The sequence below is a fragment of the Triticum aestivum genome, chromosome 2D (assembly GCF_018294505.1).
Source record: "Triticum aestivum cultivar Chinese Spring chromosome 2D, IWGSC CS RefSeq v2.1, whole genome shotgun sequence".
NCBI classification, from domain to species: Eukaryota; Viridiplantae; Streptophyta; class Magnoliopsida; order Poales; family Poaceae; genus Triticum; species Triticum aestivum.
This window is the reverse complement of record NC_057799.1, coordinates 80,801,742-80,820,277: the sequence shown is the minus strand read 5'-3', so window position 1 is coordinate 80,820,277 and position 18,536 is coordinate 80,801,742. Positions and strand designations below refer to the sequence as shown.

Here is an 18,536-nt window from a genome sequence, read left to right as displayed (position 1 = left end):
ACTTGCTAGTTCTTGTAGGAAAGTTAGCGGTGAAACTAGTTAACTTGGTAGTTATGCTAGCCAACTTTGAATGGATTTTTGATGATAGGTAGCCATACTACGTAGGTTAACAAGAAGTTGCTTTCCTATATCACTAAAGTTGCTTCCATGGCACCCAAAGTTGCTCATAAAAAAAGTTAGTCGAAACATACTCATATGGGATCTAGTTTTGAAGTGCTCGTCGTGAAGAACCTAGCGGTGAAAGCGGATTTGAATTTCGATGTTCAGTTCAAAAGTTATAACTGTTTAAAATTTTGAAAACACAAACTAAATACATGCAGATTCAAGTTTTTCCAACGCGTGATGTCCCTGGGCGTTCTCATGAGCTGACACACTAGGACAAAGAATCTAACTGTGCATTAGGGACCACATGAGTGAGGGAGAGTGAGGGACAAGAGTGTGCGCTCGTTCCATGAGCTGACACACTAGGACAAAGAATCTAACTGTGCACTAGGGACCACATGAGGGAGGGAGAGTGAGGGACAAGAGTGTGCGCTCGTTCCAACGTAATAGCGCAGCTGCGTTTTTAAGTATTTAGGGTGAAAGAAAGGATAAATGTGTGCCGAGTACCCTGAAAAAGGGATAAAGACTAGGCAAAGACCTTCCGTTTTGATTGATCAGCATAGCCCTCCGATGAATCACATGTCGTGGTCATTGGTTCGCTTAGATCGGACAGCTTGGGTTGAGACACCTTTACTCTATCGCCACTACTCTCGCTGGACTCCACCGCCCCCATCTCCTCCTCATCCTCCTCCCCAACCGAGGTGCCACTTCTCCTCCTCTTCCCCAACTGAGCTGCCCCTTCTCCTTTCCCCCAACAAAGCAATAGTTAGCAGGCAGCAGCAACACATAGCGGCAAGCGATAGCACACAACAACAAGCATCAACACGTAGCGGTGTGTCCCGCCATTGTCCCAGTGTATGCGACCGTTGTTGCACATCCGGTCGTTTACCCCACAACTCCGTTAAATTGTTTTGCCGAGTGTAGCACTCAACAAGGCCTTCGACTTTGTCCAGTGTTACACTCAGCAAACCGTGGGGGGGTCTGATATTTATTTTCCACTGAGTTTGAATCTTTGCCGAGTACCTCAAGAAAAACTCTGTACAAAGCTGTTTTTCATTTCGTGGGGCGTGACGCCCTTGTTTTTTTCATTTCGATTTTATCTTTTCTTTTCTTTTCTCATTTATGTTTATGTTTTTTCCTTTTTTAAATTAATTTGAGATTTCCAAATTACAAAAGGATGCGAGTTTTGAGAAAAATGTTTGAGAAATCATAGAATGTTTGTGAATTCAAAAAATGTGCGAGAAATCATAAACTTTTCGCAGTTAAAAAAAATATTGGTGATTTACAAAACTGTTCGCAAATTATAAAAAATAACAATTTTTTCAAATTTGTTCCCCAATTATAAAAAAGTTCATTGATACAAAAAATGTTTGCTGACTCAAAAAATGTTCATGAATTCGAAAACTATTCATGCATTTCAAAAAATGTTTGTCTGAACAAAACAAAAGTTCATGTATTTAAGAAAATGCCTAAAATTTTAAAAACAGATGTTTGTCGATTTGAAAAATTGTTCGTCGATTCAAAAGTCTTTCATGTCTAGGATTTGGGTAGTTTTTGGAGAGTCTTTATATGTCTAGGCGCTAGGAGTAGTTTGTGGTCCATGAAATTTGTTTTTAAAGTTTTAAACATTCCCCTATGCGGCACAATGACAAGTGTGTCATGTAGTGGCAAGCTCATTGCATTGAGATTTACCACGTCGAATGCATTGCGATCACATGAACATGGCGTTCATCATCAACAAGGATGGGAAGAAAGATAAGTGGCAACATCGTGAGCCACCGTGTTAAAATAGAGGACGCTCATATTTATTTGGCTAGCGTGTAATTTTTTTGTCTCCTGTTAAAACGCTTGGGCATGTTTGCTAGCTGAGCTAACGAGATGTACGTTTCTCTCTTTTTTTTTTTTTGATGAAACAGAGATGTACGTATCATTGATCGTGCAACGTAAAGCACCTTACGTTGGACACTACTATTGGGAGGTCTGGCAACTGCTTCCCTTCCGATAGGGATACGGTTAAGGAAACCGAAAAGGCCACTGCGTGCCTTCAAAATCGACTGGAACGTTCTAGAGCACGACTCGGAGTTCTTCTGGGCACTCCTGGCCGACCTTTATAAGCCACAGAAGGATGCCCTCGGGGCCTCGTCGACAAATCACCCACGCACGACGCAAGCAACCAACGCGAGATTCAGACACTCCCATAATACGCGAACGCGAGACGATCGATCCTCAATAGGTTTATACATGGCGCACGGGCAGGAGTCTTCGACGGAGGCCGCCGCCGGCGGGGGCGCGCCGCTGTGCACGAACGGCTGCGGGTTCTACGGGAGCGAGGCGAGCAAGAACATGTGCTCAAAGTGCTACCGCGACCACCTCAAGGCCGGAGATGTGGCTGCCCCCGCCGTCGAGGGGAAGCTCACGTTCGACGACCTCATCCTCGCTTTCAAGAAGTCGATGAGCCTGCAGGACCCTACCGCGGCACCGGCGGCGGAGGCGGCAGCCAAGAAGTCGGCGCCAACCAGGTGCATGGCGTGCAAGAAGAAGGTGGGGCTGCTGGGGTTCGCGTGCCGCTGCGGTTACCTTCAGCTCGCTGCACCGCTACGTGGACGGGCACGCGTGTGGCTTCGACTACAAGAAGGTCGGACGGGAGCAGATCGCGCAGCAGAACCCTCTCGTCGCGCCGTCCAAGCTCCATAACAAGATTTGAAGGCAGGAGGAGTTGAAAAACGTCTGTACAGTTTTAGTTTACTCATTGGCTTCACTGTCTCTCCTACTTGATCTTACAAGCACTAGCTGCATAAGTTGAAGATTCATAGCGACCTATTACTGTGTACCATGAGTAAATAGCATAAAACTACTACTTTACAGGCTAGGGTTTCAAAAAAACTACCGGTTTTTAATTTTTCTCAGATAACTACCAAACGGGTGGTTGGCTGTTTCAGAAAACCCAAATCATCGAGTCGTTTTCAGTTGATCGTGATTATGACAGTTGGGGCCCACATGTAAGATAATCGTTTGTTTGACCGTTTACTTTGACCGTTAACTTACATGTGGGTCCCACATGTAAGTTTTGTAAAAAGCAATCAGGTCCTTATAAGTTTTCTGAAAAAGCAATCAGGTCCCTGTGAGTTTTCTGAAAAAGCAATCGGGTCCCCGCGCCGGGAGCTCGATCCCGCTCGGCAGGGCAGCGCTGCCTCCTCCGGCCGGCGAGCCGCGCCCACAGCGGCGGAATCCACCGCCACACCGTCGTCGGGAGAGTAGCGGAAGGACCAAGGACGGAGGAAGAAGCATCCTCCTGCCCTATCCCTATCCGTCGAGGTCGAGGGGAGAGAGGGCAGGCCGATTCGATGGACAGCAGCTTCGGCCACCGGAGCAGCAGCCATGACGGCGAGTGGCGACGGTGTGGGTGCAGGCGCTGACGGGGACAAACTTCGACTTCTCGGCCTACTCGTCGGCGCTCAAGGCCTCCATGGGTGTCTCCCAGCAGTCGCTCAACTACCTGGCCACCGCCTCCGACCTCGGCAAGGCGTTCGGCTGGTCGTCGGGGCTGGCGCTGCTCTACATGCCGCTGCCGGCGGTGCTGTTCCTGTCCGCCGCGCTCGGCCTCGCCTCCTACGCGCTCCAGTACGGCATCCACCGCCACGCCATGACTCACGGACGAGGCTGGCTCGTCACCACCAGGAGCTCCGGCTCGGGGGAAAGGGTCGCCGGCCTGGGAGGGGATTGGGGAGAGTCGCCGGCTCAGGGGGAGGGTCGCCGGCCTGGGAGGGGAGGGGGGTCGCCGGCTCTGGAGGGGAGGGAGGTCGCCGGCTCGGGACGGGAGACATAGGGGGAGGGAAGAGAAGAGAGGGAGAGGAAGAAGAAAGAGAAGAGGAAGATGCAACTTACATGTGGGCCCCACATGTAAGTTAACGGTCAAACTAACAGTGTGTTTAGATGCGGGCCCGACCTGTCATAATCGGTATCAACTGATGAAGACTGGACGATTTGGGTTTTCTGAAACAGCCGACCACCCATTTGGTAGTTATTTGAGAAAAATTAAAAACCGGTAGTTTTTTGAAACCCTAGCCCGTAAAGTAGTAGTTTTATGCTATTTACTCGTGTACCATCATGTTATTCGATTAGTCATCCATGTATGTGTCTTGTTTCTTTTTTCCGACTGAGTCCGAGTGAATCCTATCCTCTTTTATTTGTTTGTATGTGTTCCCAATTTGGCATACAAGGTGGCCATCATACACGAGACTTCGCAGTTTTCATAAGAGTGTCTATAACCAGACTTGACAAATCTGTCCCTCTAGACGTCTAACTATGGACAAAGCCGGACAGCCCTTCATATGTCATGACGTGCAGCCGCACTCCTCATATCATATCAAAACTCATAAATGCATGCACATCCATCATACACGTGAATACTACAAGATCATTGAATAATTCCACAATTCAAATATAGTACAAACATAATATACACAGTTTAACGCAAATGATGAGGGACACACTTGTGGCACGAAGCACTCCGGCCCTATATTTTTTTCAACTAAAGTTGCCGCCCGAAAAGAAAAAACACATAAATAATTAGAACTTTCCATCCGATAAAGTTGTCATGCTTGACAACTAAAATTGACATCCTCACGTCACTAAACTTGCCATTAAAAAGTTCAAAGTTGCCATGTGTTTGTGCCACACGTGCACTACCAGAATTTGATACGTTGCCGACGGCCCAAGACCGTCGGCATAGGCCCAAAAGCCGTCGGCAAAGGGTTACACCGACGGCCCCCGTCGGCAACTCGTACGTCGGCGTACCTCAGGGCGGCCGTCGGCATATGAAAACCGTCGGCATAGTGAGCTAAGCCGACGGGGGCTGTACCACCGTCGGCATACATACCCCGTCGGCAACGTTTTCCACCTGACGGACGTTGACGGCGCCGCCGTTAAAGGTTTGCCAATTACACGCTGACACGTGGCAGTCTCTGGGCGACCGTGGCCTGGCGGACGCCGACGGTTAGGCCTGTCTCGGAACAAGGTAGAGCATGGACAACGTACCCAATCTACACATCCTCGGGCTATCCGTCGAAAACGCTGGACAATCCGAAAGAGTTGCGGTGATAAATATGCAATTGAATGCATATTTATCGATGCAACCATTTCGGACGGGAGACGCCTAGGTTACGCGACTTGACGAGAAAAGAAAATCTAGGACATGATTATTAAGATGGATTCGTAGCTCACCCTCGACTGTAGAGGAAGCAGTCAAACAGCGACGAGATCACGGATCAATGCCTTAGACGATGATGACTCCAAAGATATGCAACACCACCAAAGCCTGTAAATTTTACCGACAAATAAACTTAGATCATCAAGTGTCAAAAACTTAGATCACGGACCAATACCTTCATCGCTTTATTTACTAGATGAGCAATACAAAATAAATTCATCCACTTAAAGTTTCACATTCAAAGTATTAGAAATGTTAAATCTTGATGAACAAGTTACCAATTTTTCACAAATTACTATTTTTCACCAAGACCATGAAGTGTCAAAAAATATTTCATCATTATTTTGCAAGACCATCATGAACAAAAAACCACTTATCATGGAGATGCGACACAACAAAGAATGCTAATTCCACCGTGCGAAAATTATATATATCATCACATCACATACAACTTTGACACTTTAAAGTTGGAAAAAAAATCATAGTGCTAATGACATCCATTGATCAGTATTTTGCAAACTATCCACCTGCAAACAATATTTTGCAAACTATCCACCTCCATGTGGGACAAAATTTGAATGCTAATTTCTCTGTTTGCAAGCTCTACTAAGACACATAATATACCAGACATAATCACATTTGCATCATTTCCTCTTAGGACAGTCAATAATATTGCATTTGCAGCTTGCCACTAACTTCTTTCAACAAGAGGTCGTCACTAACTCGATCACAAATTGAACAGGAAAACAGCAACAATCATAGGGAGGTACAAAACTAAAAAAAGGAAAAAAAATCCTCACTTTTAGAGAGGGCCGGCTGGTCGGGGTGGGGCGGAGCGAGCTGGTGCTCAAGTTGGGGAGGGGGCGCCGGACCAGCAGCAGAGGAGGGCCGGGGAGGGGGCGCCGGACCGCCGGAGCCGCGGCCGCGGCCACGAGCGCGCCCAGCTCACCAGCAACAGGAGGGGACGAGGACGACGGGGCCGGTGCGGGGACGGGGGCGGGCCGGGACGGACGAGGGTGATGCGGGGCGGGCGGGGACGGCCGGCGGCGGAGGAGAGCGGGGACGCGCGGTGCAGGGCGGGGACGAACGGGGGCCGAGCGGTGCGGGGTGGGGACGGCGCGATGCGGCCAGGGCAGGGGCGGCGGCGGCGGTGCGGGGCGGGGATGGCTGGCGGCGGCGGGATCGAGGGGCGGAGGGCGGGGATCGAGCGGCGGCGGGGCTGGATCAAGCGCGCGGCGGCGGGGCTGGATCGAGGCTGCAATGAATGGTCAGGGCGTGCACTGGATAAGGTTTTCTTTAGGGGCAAATGCCGGTTGGATAAGATGGGAGGTACGCCGACGGTATAACCGTCGGCATAGGTTGTGCCGACCTAACCGTCGGCATACCTGTTTTACATTAAATTTAATTTATTTTAGGAATGTCCTTACTAAATTAATTATTATTTTTACATAAACTAGCTATCCACGTGACAAGTTCGGCAACAATGTAAAGTACAGTAGGAAAAATTTAAAAATATATTCAGTCGTACCTGCACGCCACCCGACCGGACTATATCCTAGCCCCGTTGACGCGATGATCTAGCCCCGCGGAGGGGGGCTAAGCCCCGGAGCCCCAAGACGGGCGTCTACGCATGCAACATCACTTTCACACATGCATGAGGACCCGGTACGGTGTTTCGGTGGCATTGCTACACCCGGAAGGCCACCACGAAGCTCAGTTGACCGATGATCTAAGTGACGGCGGCACTGCCGTCCGTGGAGGGGGGCAACACCCAGGAGACCCAAGACGGGCGTCACTGTTGTGGAACGTAGTAATTTCAAAAAAATTCCTACGCACACGCAAGATCATGGTGATGCATAGCAACGAGAGGGGAGAGTGTGTCCACGTACCCTCGTAGACCGAAAGCGGAAGCGTTAGCACAACGCGGTTGATGTAGTCGTATGTCTTCATGATCTGACCGATCAAGTACCGAATGCACGGCACCTCCGAGTTCAGCACATGTTCAACTCGATGACGTCCCTCGAACTCTGATCCAGCCGTGCTTTGAGGGAGAGTTCCGTCAGCACGACGGCGTGGTGACGATGATGATGTTCTACCGACGCAGGGCTTCGCCTAAGCACCGTTACGATATGACCGAGGTGGATTATGGTGGAGGGGGCACCGCACACGGCTAAGAGATCCAAGGGACAATTGTTGTGTCTCTAGGGGGTGCCTCCCTCCCCGTATATAAAGGAGTGGAGGAGGGGGAGGGGTCCGGCCACCCTTGGCGTGCCCCATGAGGAGTCCTACTCCCACCGGGAGTAGGACTCCCCCCTTCCATGTTGGAGTAGGAGAGGAGAGGGAAGGAGAGAGAGGGGGGAAGGAAAGGGGGGTCGCCGCCCCCCCTCCTTGTCCAATTCGGACTTGGGGGGAGGGGCGCGCGGCTGCCCCTTGGCCACCTCTCCTCTTCCACCACTTGGTCCCATGAGGCCCAATAACCTCCGGGGGGTTCCGGTAACCCCCCAGTACTCCGGTATATATCCGATAACCCCCGGAACCATTCCGGTGTCTGAATATAGTCGTCCAATATATCAATCTTCATGTCTCGACCATTTCGAGACTCCTCGTCATGTCCGTGATCACATCCGGGACTCCGAACTACCTTCGGTACATCAAAACACATAAACTCATAATATAACCGTCATCAAACTTTAAGCGTGCGGACCCTACGGGTTCGAGAACTATGTAGACATGACCGAGACACGTCTCCGGTCAATAACCAATAGCGGAACCTGGATGCTCATATTGGCTCCCACATATACTACGAAGATCTTTATCGGTCAAACCGCATAACAACATACGTTGTTCCCTTTGTCATCGGTATGTTACTTGCCCGAGATTCGATCGTCGGTATCTCAATACCTAGTTCAATCTTGTTACCGGCAAGTCTCTTTACTCATAACGTAATACTGTTGGAAATATGCCCTAGAGGCAATAATAAATGGTTATTATTATATTTCTTTGTTCATGGTAATTGTCTATTATTCATGCTATAATTGTATTATCCGGAAATCGTAATACATGTGTGAATACATAGACCACAAAGTGTCCCTAGTAAGCCTCTAGTTGACTAGCTCGTTGATCAACAGATAGTCATGGTTTCCTGACTATGGACATTGGATGTCATTGATAACGGGATCACATCATTAGGAGAATGATGTGATGGACAAGACCCAATCCTAAGCATAGCATAAAAGATCGTGTAGTTTCGTTTGCTAGAGCTTTTCCAATGTCAAGTATCTTTTCCTTAGACCATGAGATCGTGCAACTCCCGGATACCGTAGGAGTGCTTTGGGTGTGCCAAACGTCACAACGTAACTGGGTGACTATAAAGGTGCACTACGGGTATCTCCGAAAGTGTCTGTTGGGTTGGCACGGATCGAGACTGGGATTTGTCACTCCGTGTGACGGAGAGGTATCTCTGGGCCCACTCGGTAATGCATCATCATAATGAGCTCAATGTGACTAAGGCGTTAGTCACGGGATCATGCATTGCGGTACGAGTAAAGAGACTTGCCGGTAACAAGATTGAACAAGGTATTGGGATACCGACGATCGAATCTCGGGCAAGTAACATACCGATTGACAAAGGGAATTGCATACGGATTGATTGAATCCTCGACACCGTGGTTCATCCGATGAGATCATCGTGGAACATGTGGGAGCCAACATGGGTATCCAGATCCCGCTGTTGGTTATTGACCGGAGAGGCGTCTCGGTCATGTCTGCATGTCTCCCGAACCCGTAGGGTCTACACACTTAAGGTCCGGTGACGCTAGGGTTGTAGAGATATATGTATGCGGAAACCCGAAAGTTGTTAGGAGTCCCGGATGAGATCCCGGACGTCACGAGAGGTTCCGGAATGGTCCGGAGGTGAAGAATTATATATAGGAAGTCAAGTTTCGGCCACCGGGAAAGTTTCGGGGGTTACCGGTATTGTACCAGGACCACCGGAAGGGTCCCGGGGGTCCACCGGGTGGGGCCACCTATCCCGGAGGGCCCCGTGGGCTGAAAGTGGAAGGGAACCAGCCCTTAGTGGGCTGGGGCGCCCCCCTTGGGCCTCCCCCCATGCGCCTAGGGTTGGGAACCCTAGGGGGGAGTTCCCCCTTGCCTTGGGGGGCAAGGCAACCCCTTCCCCCCTTGTGGCCGCCGCCCCCCCTTGAGATCCCATCTCTTGGGGCCGGCGCCCCCCAGGGGGCCTATATAAAGGGGGGAGGGAGGGCAGCACACAACAGCCTTGGGCGCCTCCCTCCTCCCCTGCAACACCTCTCTCTCTCTCTCGCAGAAGCTCGGCGAAGCCCTGCCGGAGACCCGCTACATCCACCACCACGCCGTCGTGCTGTTGGATCTCCATCAACCTCTCCTCCCCCCTTGCTGGATCAAGAAGGAGGAGACGTCGCTGCACCGTACGTGTGTTGAACGCGGAGGTGCCGTCCGTTCGGCACTCGGTCATCGGTGATTTGGATCACGGCGAGTACGACTCCGTCATCCACGTTCATTGGAACGCTTCCGCTCGCGATCTACAAGGGTATGTAGATGCACTCCTTTCCCCTCGTTGCTAGTATACTCCATAGATGCATCTTGGTGAGCGTAGGAAAATTTTAAAATTATGCTACGATTCCCAACAGTGGCATCATGAGCCAGGTCTATGCGTAGTTACTATGCACGAGTAGAACACAAAGAAGTTGTGGGCGTTGAGTTTGCCAATTCTTCTTGCCGCTACTAGTCTTTTCTTGTTTCGGCGGCATTGTAGGATGAAGCGGCCCGGACCGACCTTACACGTACACTTACGTGAGACAGGTTCCACCGACTGACATGCACTAGATGCATAAGGTGGCTAGCGGGTGTCTGTCTCTCCTACTTTAGTCGGAACAGATTCGATGAAAAGGGTCCTTATGAAGGGTAAATAGAAATTGGCAAATCTCGTTGTGGTCATACGTAGGTAAGAAAACGTTCTTGCTAGAAACCTACAAACCACGTAAAAAACTTGCAACAACAATTAGAGGACGTCTAACTTGTTTTTGCAGCAAGTGCTATGTGATGTGATATGGCCAGAAGATGTGATGAATGATATATGTGATGTATGAGATTGATCATATTCTTGTAATAGGAATCACGACTTGCATGTCGATGAGTATGACAACCGGCAGGAGCCATAGGAGTTGTCTTTATTATTTTGCATGACCTGCGTGTCATTGAATAACGCCATGTAAATTACTTTACTTTGTTGCTAAACGGGTTAGCCATGGAAGTAGAAGTAATCGTTGGCGTGACGACTTCATGAAGACACAATGATGGAGATCATGATGATGGAGATCATGGTGTCATGCCGGTGACAAAGATGATCATGGTGCCCCGTAGATGGAGATCAAAGGAGCATGATGATATTGGCCATATCATGTCACTATTTGATTGCATGTGATGTTTATCATGTTTTTGCATCTTATTTGCTTAGAACGACGGTAGCAAGTAGGATGATCCCTTATAATAATTTCAAGAAAGTGTTCACCCTAACTGTGCACCGTTGCGAAGGTTCGTTGTTTCGAAGCACCACGTGATGATCGGGTGTGATAGATTCTAACGTTCGAATACAACGGGTGTTGACGAGCCTAGCATGTACAGACATGGCCTCGGAACACACGCAATACACTTAGGTTGACTTGACGAGCCTAGCATGTACAGACATGGCCTCGGAACACGGAGGACCGAAAGGTCGAGCATGATTCGTATAGAAGATACGATCAACATGGAGATGTTCACCGATCTTGACTAGTCCGTCTCACGTGATGATCGGACACGGCCTAGTTAAACTCGGATCATGTTTCACTTAGATGACTAGAGAGGTGTCTATCTGAGTGGGAGTTCATTAAATAATTTGATTAGATGAACTCAATTATCATGAACTTAGTCTAAAATCTTTACACTATGTCTTGTAGATCAAATGGCCAACGTTGTCCTCAATTTCAACGCGTTCCTAGAGAAAACCAAGCTGAAAGATGATGGCAGCAACTATACGGACTGGGTCCGGAACCTGAGGCTCATCCTCATAGTAGCCAAGAAAGATTATGTCTTAGAAGCACCGCTAGGTGATGCACCAATCCCACAGAACCAAGACGTTATGAACGCTTGGCAATCACGTGCTGATGATTACTCCCTCGTTCAGTGCGGCATGCTTTACAGCCTAGAACCGGGTCTCCAAAAGCGTTTTGAGAAACATGGAGCATATGAGATGTTCGAGGAGCTGAAATTAGTTTTTCAAGCTCATGCCCGGGTCGAGAGATATGATGTCTCCGACAAGTTCTTCAGCTGTAAAATGGAGGAGAACAGTTCTGTTAGTGAGCACATACTCAGAATGTCTGGGTTGCACAACCGCTTGTCTCAGCTGGGAGTTAATCTCCCGGATGACGCGGTCATTGACAGAATCCTCCAGTCGCTTCCACCAAGCTACAAGAGCTTTGTGATGAACTACAATATGCAGGGGATGGAAAAGACCATTCCCGAGGTATATTCAATGCTGAAATCAGCGGAAGGGGAGATCAGAAAAGAACATCAAGTGTTGATGGTGAATAAAACCACCAAGTTCAAGAAGGGCAAGGGTAAGAAGAACTTCAAGAAGGACGGCAAGGGAGTTGCCGCGCCCGGTAAACCAGTTACTGGGAAGAAGTCAAAGAATGGACCCAACCCGGGACTGAGTGCTTTTATTGCAAGGGAAGTGGTCACTGGAAGCGGAACTGCCCCAAATATTTAGCGGACAAGAAGAAGGCCGGCAACACCCAAGGTATATGTGATATACAAGTAATTGATGTGTACCTTACCAGTACTCGTAGTAGCTCCTGGGTATTTGATACCGGTGCGGTTGCTCATATTTGTAACTCAAAGCAGGAACTACGGAATAAACGGAGACTGGCAAAGGACGAGGTGACGATGCGCGTCGGGAATGGTTCCAAGGTCGATGTGATCGCCGTCGGCACGCTACCTCTGCATCTACCCACGGGATTAGTTTTAAACCTCAATAATTGTTATTTAGTGCCAGCTTTGAGCATGAACATTGTATCTGGATCTCGTTTAATTCGAGATGGCTACTCATTTAAATCCGAGAATAATGGTTGTTCTATTTATTTGAGAGATATGTTTTATGGTCATGCCCCGCTGGTCAATGGTTTATTTTTGATGAATCTCGAACGTGATGTTACACATGTTCATAGTGTGAATACCAAAAGATGCAAAGTTGATAACGATAGTCCCACATACTTGTGGCACTGCCGCCTTGGTCACATTGGTGTCAAGCGCATGAAGAAGCTCCATGCAGATGGACTTTTGGAGTCTCTTGATTACGAATCATTTGACACGTCCGAACCATGCCTCATGGGTAAGATGACCAAGACTCCGTTCTCCAGGACAATGGAGCGAGCAACCGACCTATTGGAAATCATACATACCGATGTATGTGGTCCAATGAGTGTTGAGGCTCGCGGAGGATATCGTTATGTTCTCACTCTCACTGATGATTTAAGTAGATATGGGTATGTCTACCTGATGAAACACAAGCCTGAAACCTTTGAAAAGTTCAAGGAATTTCAGAGTAAAGTTGAGAATCAACGTGACAGGAAAATAAAGTTCTTACGATCAGATCGTGGAGGAGAATATTTAAGTCACGAGTTTGGTGCACACTTAAGGAAATATGGAATAGTTTCACAACTCACGCCGCCTGGAACACCTCAGAGGAATGGTGTGTCCGAACGTCGTAATCGCACTCTATTGGATATGGTGCGATCTATGATGTCTCTTACCGATTTACCGCTCTCATTTTGGGGTTATGCTTTAGAGACTGCCGCATTCACTTTAAATAGGGCTCCGTCTAAATCCGTTGAGACGACACCGTATGAATTATGGTTTGGGAAGAAACCTAAGCTGTCGTTTCTAAAAGTTTGGGGATGCGATGCTTATGTCAAGAAACTTCAACCTGAAAAGCTCGAACCCAAGTCAGAAAAATGCGTCTTCATAGGATACCCTAAGGAAACTATTGGGTATACCTTCTACCTCAGATCCCAGGGCAAGATCTTCGTTGCCAAGAACGGGTCCTTTCTAGAGAACGAGTTTCTCTCGAAAGAATTGAGTGGGAGGAAAGTGGAACTTGATGAGGTGATAGTCACCCCTTCCGAACCGGAAAGTAGCGCAGCGCGGGAAAATGTTCCTGTGGTGCCTACACCGACTGGGGAGGAAGTTAATGATGATGATCATGAAGCTTCGGATCAAGTTACTGAACTTCGTAGGTCCACAAGGACACGTTCCGCACCAGAGTGGTACGGCAACCCTGTCCTGGAAATCATGTTGTTAGACAACGGTGAACCTTCGAACTATGAAGAAGCGATGGCGGGCCCGGATTCCGACAAATGGCTAGAAGCCATGAAATCTGAGATAGAATCCATGTATGAAAACAAAGTATGGACTTTGACTGACTTGCCCGATGAGCGGCGAGCCATAGAAAACAAATGGATCTTTAAGAAGAAGACGGATGCGGATGGTAATGTGACCATCTACAAAGCTCGACTTGTCGCTAAGGGTTATCGACAAGTTCAAGGGGTTGACTACGATGAGACTTTCTCACCCGTAGCGAAGCTGAAGTCCGTCCGAATCATGTTAGCAATTGCCGCATACTATGATTATGAGATATGGCAGATGGACGTCAAAGCGGCATTCCTTAATGGCTTCCTTAAGGAAGAGTTGTATATGATGCAGTCGGAAGGTTTTGTCGATCCTAAGAATGCTAACAAAGTGTGCAAGCTCCAGCGCTCAATCTATGGGCTGGTGCAAGCATCTCGGAGTTGGAACATTCGCTTTGATGAGATGATCAAAGCGTTTGGGTTTACACAGACTTATGGAGAAGCCTGTGTTTACAAGAAAGTGAGTGGGAGCTCTGTAGCATTTCTCATATTATATGTGGATGACATACTACTGATGGGAAATGATATAGAATTCTTGGAATGTATAAAGGACTATTTGAATAAGTGTTTTTCAATGAAGGACCTTGGAGAAGCTGCTTATATATTAGGCATCAAGATCTATAGAGATAGATCAAGACGCCTCATTGGTCTTTCACAGAGTACATACCCTGACAAGATATTGAAGAAGTTCAGTATGGATCAGTCCAAGAAGGGGTTCTTGCCTGTATTGCAAGGTGTGCAATTGAGCACGGCTCAATGCCCGACCACGGCAGAAGATATAGAAGAGATGAGTGTCATCCCCTATGCCTCGGCCATAGGGTCTATTATGTATGCCATGCTGTGTACCAGACCTGATGTAAACCTTGCCGTAAGTTTGGTAGGAAGGTACCAAAGTAATCCCGGCAAGGAACACGGGACAGCGGTCAAGAATATCCTGAAGTACCTGAAGAGGACTAAGGATATGTTTCTCGTTTATGGAGGTGACGAAGAGCTCGTCGTAAAGGGTTACGTCGACGCTAGCTTCGACACAGATATGGATGACTCGAAGTCACAGACCGGATACGTGTATATTTTGAATGGAGGAGCAGTAAGCTGGTGCAGTTGCAAGCAAAGCGTCGTGGCGGGATCTACATGTGAAGCGGAGTACATGGCAGCCTCGGAGGTAGCACAGGAAGCAGTCTGGATGAAGGAGTTCATTACCGACCTAGGGGTGATTCCCAATGCGTCGGGCCCAATGACTCTCTTCTGTGACAACACTGGAGCTATTGCCCTTGCGAAGGAGCCCAGGTTTCACAGGAAGACCAGGCATATCAAGCGTCGCTTCAACTCCATTCGTGAAAGTGTTCAAAATGGAGACAAGATATTTGTAAAGTACACACAGACCTGAATGTAGCAGATCCGTTGACTAAACCTCTCCCTAGGGCAAAACATGATCAACACCAGGACGCAATGGGTGTTCGATTCATCACAATGTAACTAGATTATTGACTCTAGTGCAAGTGGGAGACTGTTGGAAATATGCCCTAGAGGCAATAATAAATGGTTATTATTATATTTCTTTGTTCATGGTAATTGTCTATTATTCATGCTATAATTGTATTATCCGGAAATCGTAATACATGTGTGAATACATAGACCACAAAGTGTCCCTAGTAAGCCTCTAGTTGACTAGCTCGTTGATCAACAGATAGTCATGGTTTCCTGACTATGGACATTGGATGTCATTGATAACGGGATCACATCATTAGGAGAATGATGTGATGGACAAGACCCAATCCTAAGCATAGCATAAAAGATCGTGTAGTTTCGTTTGCTAGAGCTTTTCCAATGTCAAGTATCTTTTCCTTAGACCATGAGATCGTGCAACTCCCGGATACCGTAGGAGTGCTTTGGGTGTGCCAAACGTCACAACGTAACTGGGTGACTATAAAGGTGCACTACGGGTATCTCCGAAAGTGTCTGTTGGGTTGGCACGGATCGAGACTGGGATTTGTCACTCCGTGTGACGGAGAGGTATCTCTGGGCCCACTCGGTAATGCATCATCATAATGAGCTCAATGTGACTAAGGCGTTAGTCACGGGATCATGCATTGTGGTACGAGTAAAGAGACTTGCCGGTAACGAGATTGAACAAGGTATTGGGATACCGACGATCGAATCTCGGGCAAGTAACATACCGATTGACAAAGGGAATTGCATACAGATTGATTGAATCCTCGACACCGTGGTTCATCCGATGAGATCATCGTGGAACATGTGGGAGCCAACATGGGTATCCAGATCCCGCTGTTGGTTATTGACCGGAGAGGCGTCTCGGTCATGTCTGCATGTCTCCCGAACCCGTAGGGTCTACACACTTAAGGTCCGGTGACGCTAGGGTTGTAGAGATATATGTATGCGGAAACCCGAAAGTTGTTCGGAGTCCCGGATGAGATCCCGGACGTCACGAGAGGTTCCGGAATGGTCCGGAGGTGAAGAATTATATATAGGAAGTCAAGTTTCGGCCACCGAGAAAGTTTCGGGGGTTACCGGTATTGTACCGGGACCACCGGAAGGGTCCCGGGGGTCCACCGGGTGGGGCCACCTATCCCGGAGGGCCCCGTGGGCTGAAAGTGGAAGGGAACCAGCCCTTAGTGGGCTGGGGCGCCCCCCTTGGGCCTCCCCCCCCATGCGCCTAGGGTTGGGAACCCTAGGGGGGCTTCCCCCTTGCCTTGGGGGGCAAGGCACCCCTTCCCCCCCACTTGGCCGCCGCCCCCCTTGGAGATTTGATCTCCCAAGGGCTGGCGCCCCCCCAGGGGTCCTATAAATAGTGGGGGGAGGGAGGGCAGCAACACACAGCCTTGGGCGCCTCCCTCCTCCCCTGCAACACCTCTTTCTCTCTCGCAGAAGCTCGGCGAAGCCCTGCCGGAGACCCGCTACATCCACCACCATGCCGTCGTGCTGTTGGATCTCCATCAACCTCTCCTCCCCCCTTGCTGGATCAAGAAGGAGGAGACGTCGCTGCACCGTACGTGTGTTGAACGCGGAGGTGCCGTCCGTTCGGCACTCGGTCATCGGTGATTTGGATCACGGCGAGTACGACTCCGTCATCCACGTTCATTGGAACGCTTCCGCTCGCGATCTACAAGGGTATGTAGATGCACTCCTTTCCCCTCGTTGCTAGTATACTCCATAGATGCATCTTGGTGAGCGTAGGAAAATTTTAAAATTATGCTACGATTCCCAACAAATACATCATCCTGCAACTAACTCATTAGTTGCAATGCTTGCAAGGCTTAACTGATGTGCATTACCGAGTGGGCCCAGAGATACCTCTCCGACAATCGGAGTGACAAATCCTAATCTTGAAATACGCCAACCCAACAAGTACCTTCAGAGACACCTGTAGAGCACCTTTATAATCACCCAGTTACGTTGCGACGTTTGGTAGCACACAAAGTGTTCCTCCGGTAAACGGGAGTTGCATAATCTCATAGTCATAGGAACATGTATAAGTCATGAAGAAAGCAATAGCAACATACTAAACGATCAAGTGCTAAGCTAACGGAATGGGTCAAGTCAATCACATCATTCTCCTAATGATGTGATCCCGTTAATCAAATGACAACTCATGTCTATGGTTAGGAAACATAACCATCTTTGATAAACGAGCTAGTCAAGTAGAGGCATACTAGTGACGCTCTGTTTGTCTATGTATTCACACATGTATTATGTTTCCGGTTAATACAATTCTAGCATGAATAATAAACATTTATCATGATATAAGGAAATAAATAATAACTTTATTATTGCCTCTTGGGCATATTTCCTTCAGTCTACGCATGCAACATCACTTTGACACACGCACCAGGACCCGGTACGGTGTTTCGATGGCATAGCTACACCCGGAAGCCCCACTGGCCGGACTAACCCTAGCCCCGTTGACCAGGAGATCTAGGCCTTTGACTTTCGCCTGACGGGCTTTGACCAGTGGACTCTTCCAGCTGGTTGCGATAGGTCAGCCCATAGGAACAACCCCGAACACGGTCTGGACCCAACCAACCACCAGATTCCCTCCGGTTCTACCCGACGCGCATGATTCCCCTCTCCAAGTGATGGCGGCACTGCCGTCCGTGGAGGAGGCCAACACCTCGGGGCCCAAGGCGGGCGTTTACGCATGCAACATCACTTTCACACACGCATCAGGACCCTGTACGGTGTTTTGGTGGCATTGCTACACCCGGAAGGCCACCACGAAGCCCAGTTGACCCGATGATCTAGCCCTTTGACTTTCACCGGAAGGGCTTTGACCAGTGTACTCTTCCACCTCATTGCGATAGGTCAGCCCATAGGAACAACGCCGAACACGGTCTGGACCCAACCAACCAATATATTCCCTCCGATTCTACCCGACGCGCATGATTCCCCCCTCCAAGTGACGGCGGCTCTGCCGTTCGTAGAGGGGGGCACACCTCGGAGCCCAAGAAGGGTGTCAACGCATGTCAAAACATATTCACACATGCATCAGGACCAGGTATAGTGTTTCGGTGGCATTGCTACACCCAAAAGGCCACCACGAAGCCCCGTTGACCAGGAGATCTAGCCCTTTGACTTTCGTCGGACGGGCTTTGACCAGTGGAATCTTCCACCTGGTTGCGATAGGTCAGCCCATAGGAACAACCCCGAACACGGTCTGGACCCAACCAACCACTATATTCCCTCCGGTTCTACCCGACGCACACAATTCCCCCTCCAAGTGACGG

At 48.9% G+C, this 18,536-nt stretch overlaps 1 pseudogene; it reads left to right on the top strand.

Moving 5' to 3' along the window:
- Nucleotides 1–2,255: 2,255 nt before the first annotated feature.
- Nucleotides 2,256–3,068, top strand: LOC123048836 (zinc finger A20 and AN1 domain-containing stress-associated protein 7-like; annotated as a pseudogene).
- The last annotated feature ends 15,468 nt before the right edge of the window (nucleotides 3,069–18,536 follow it).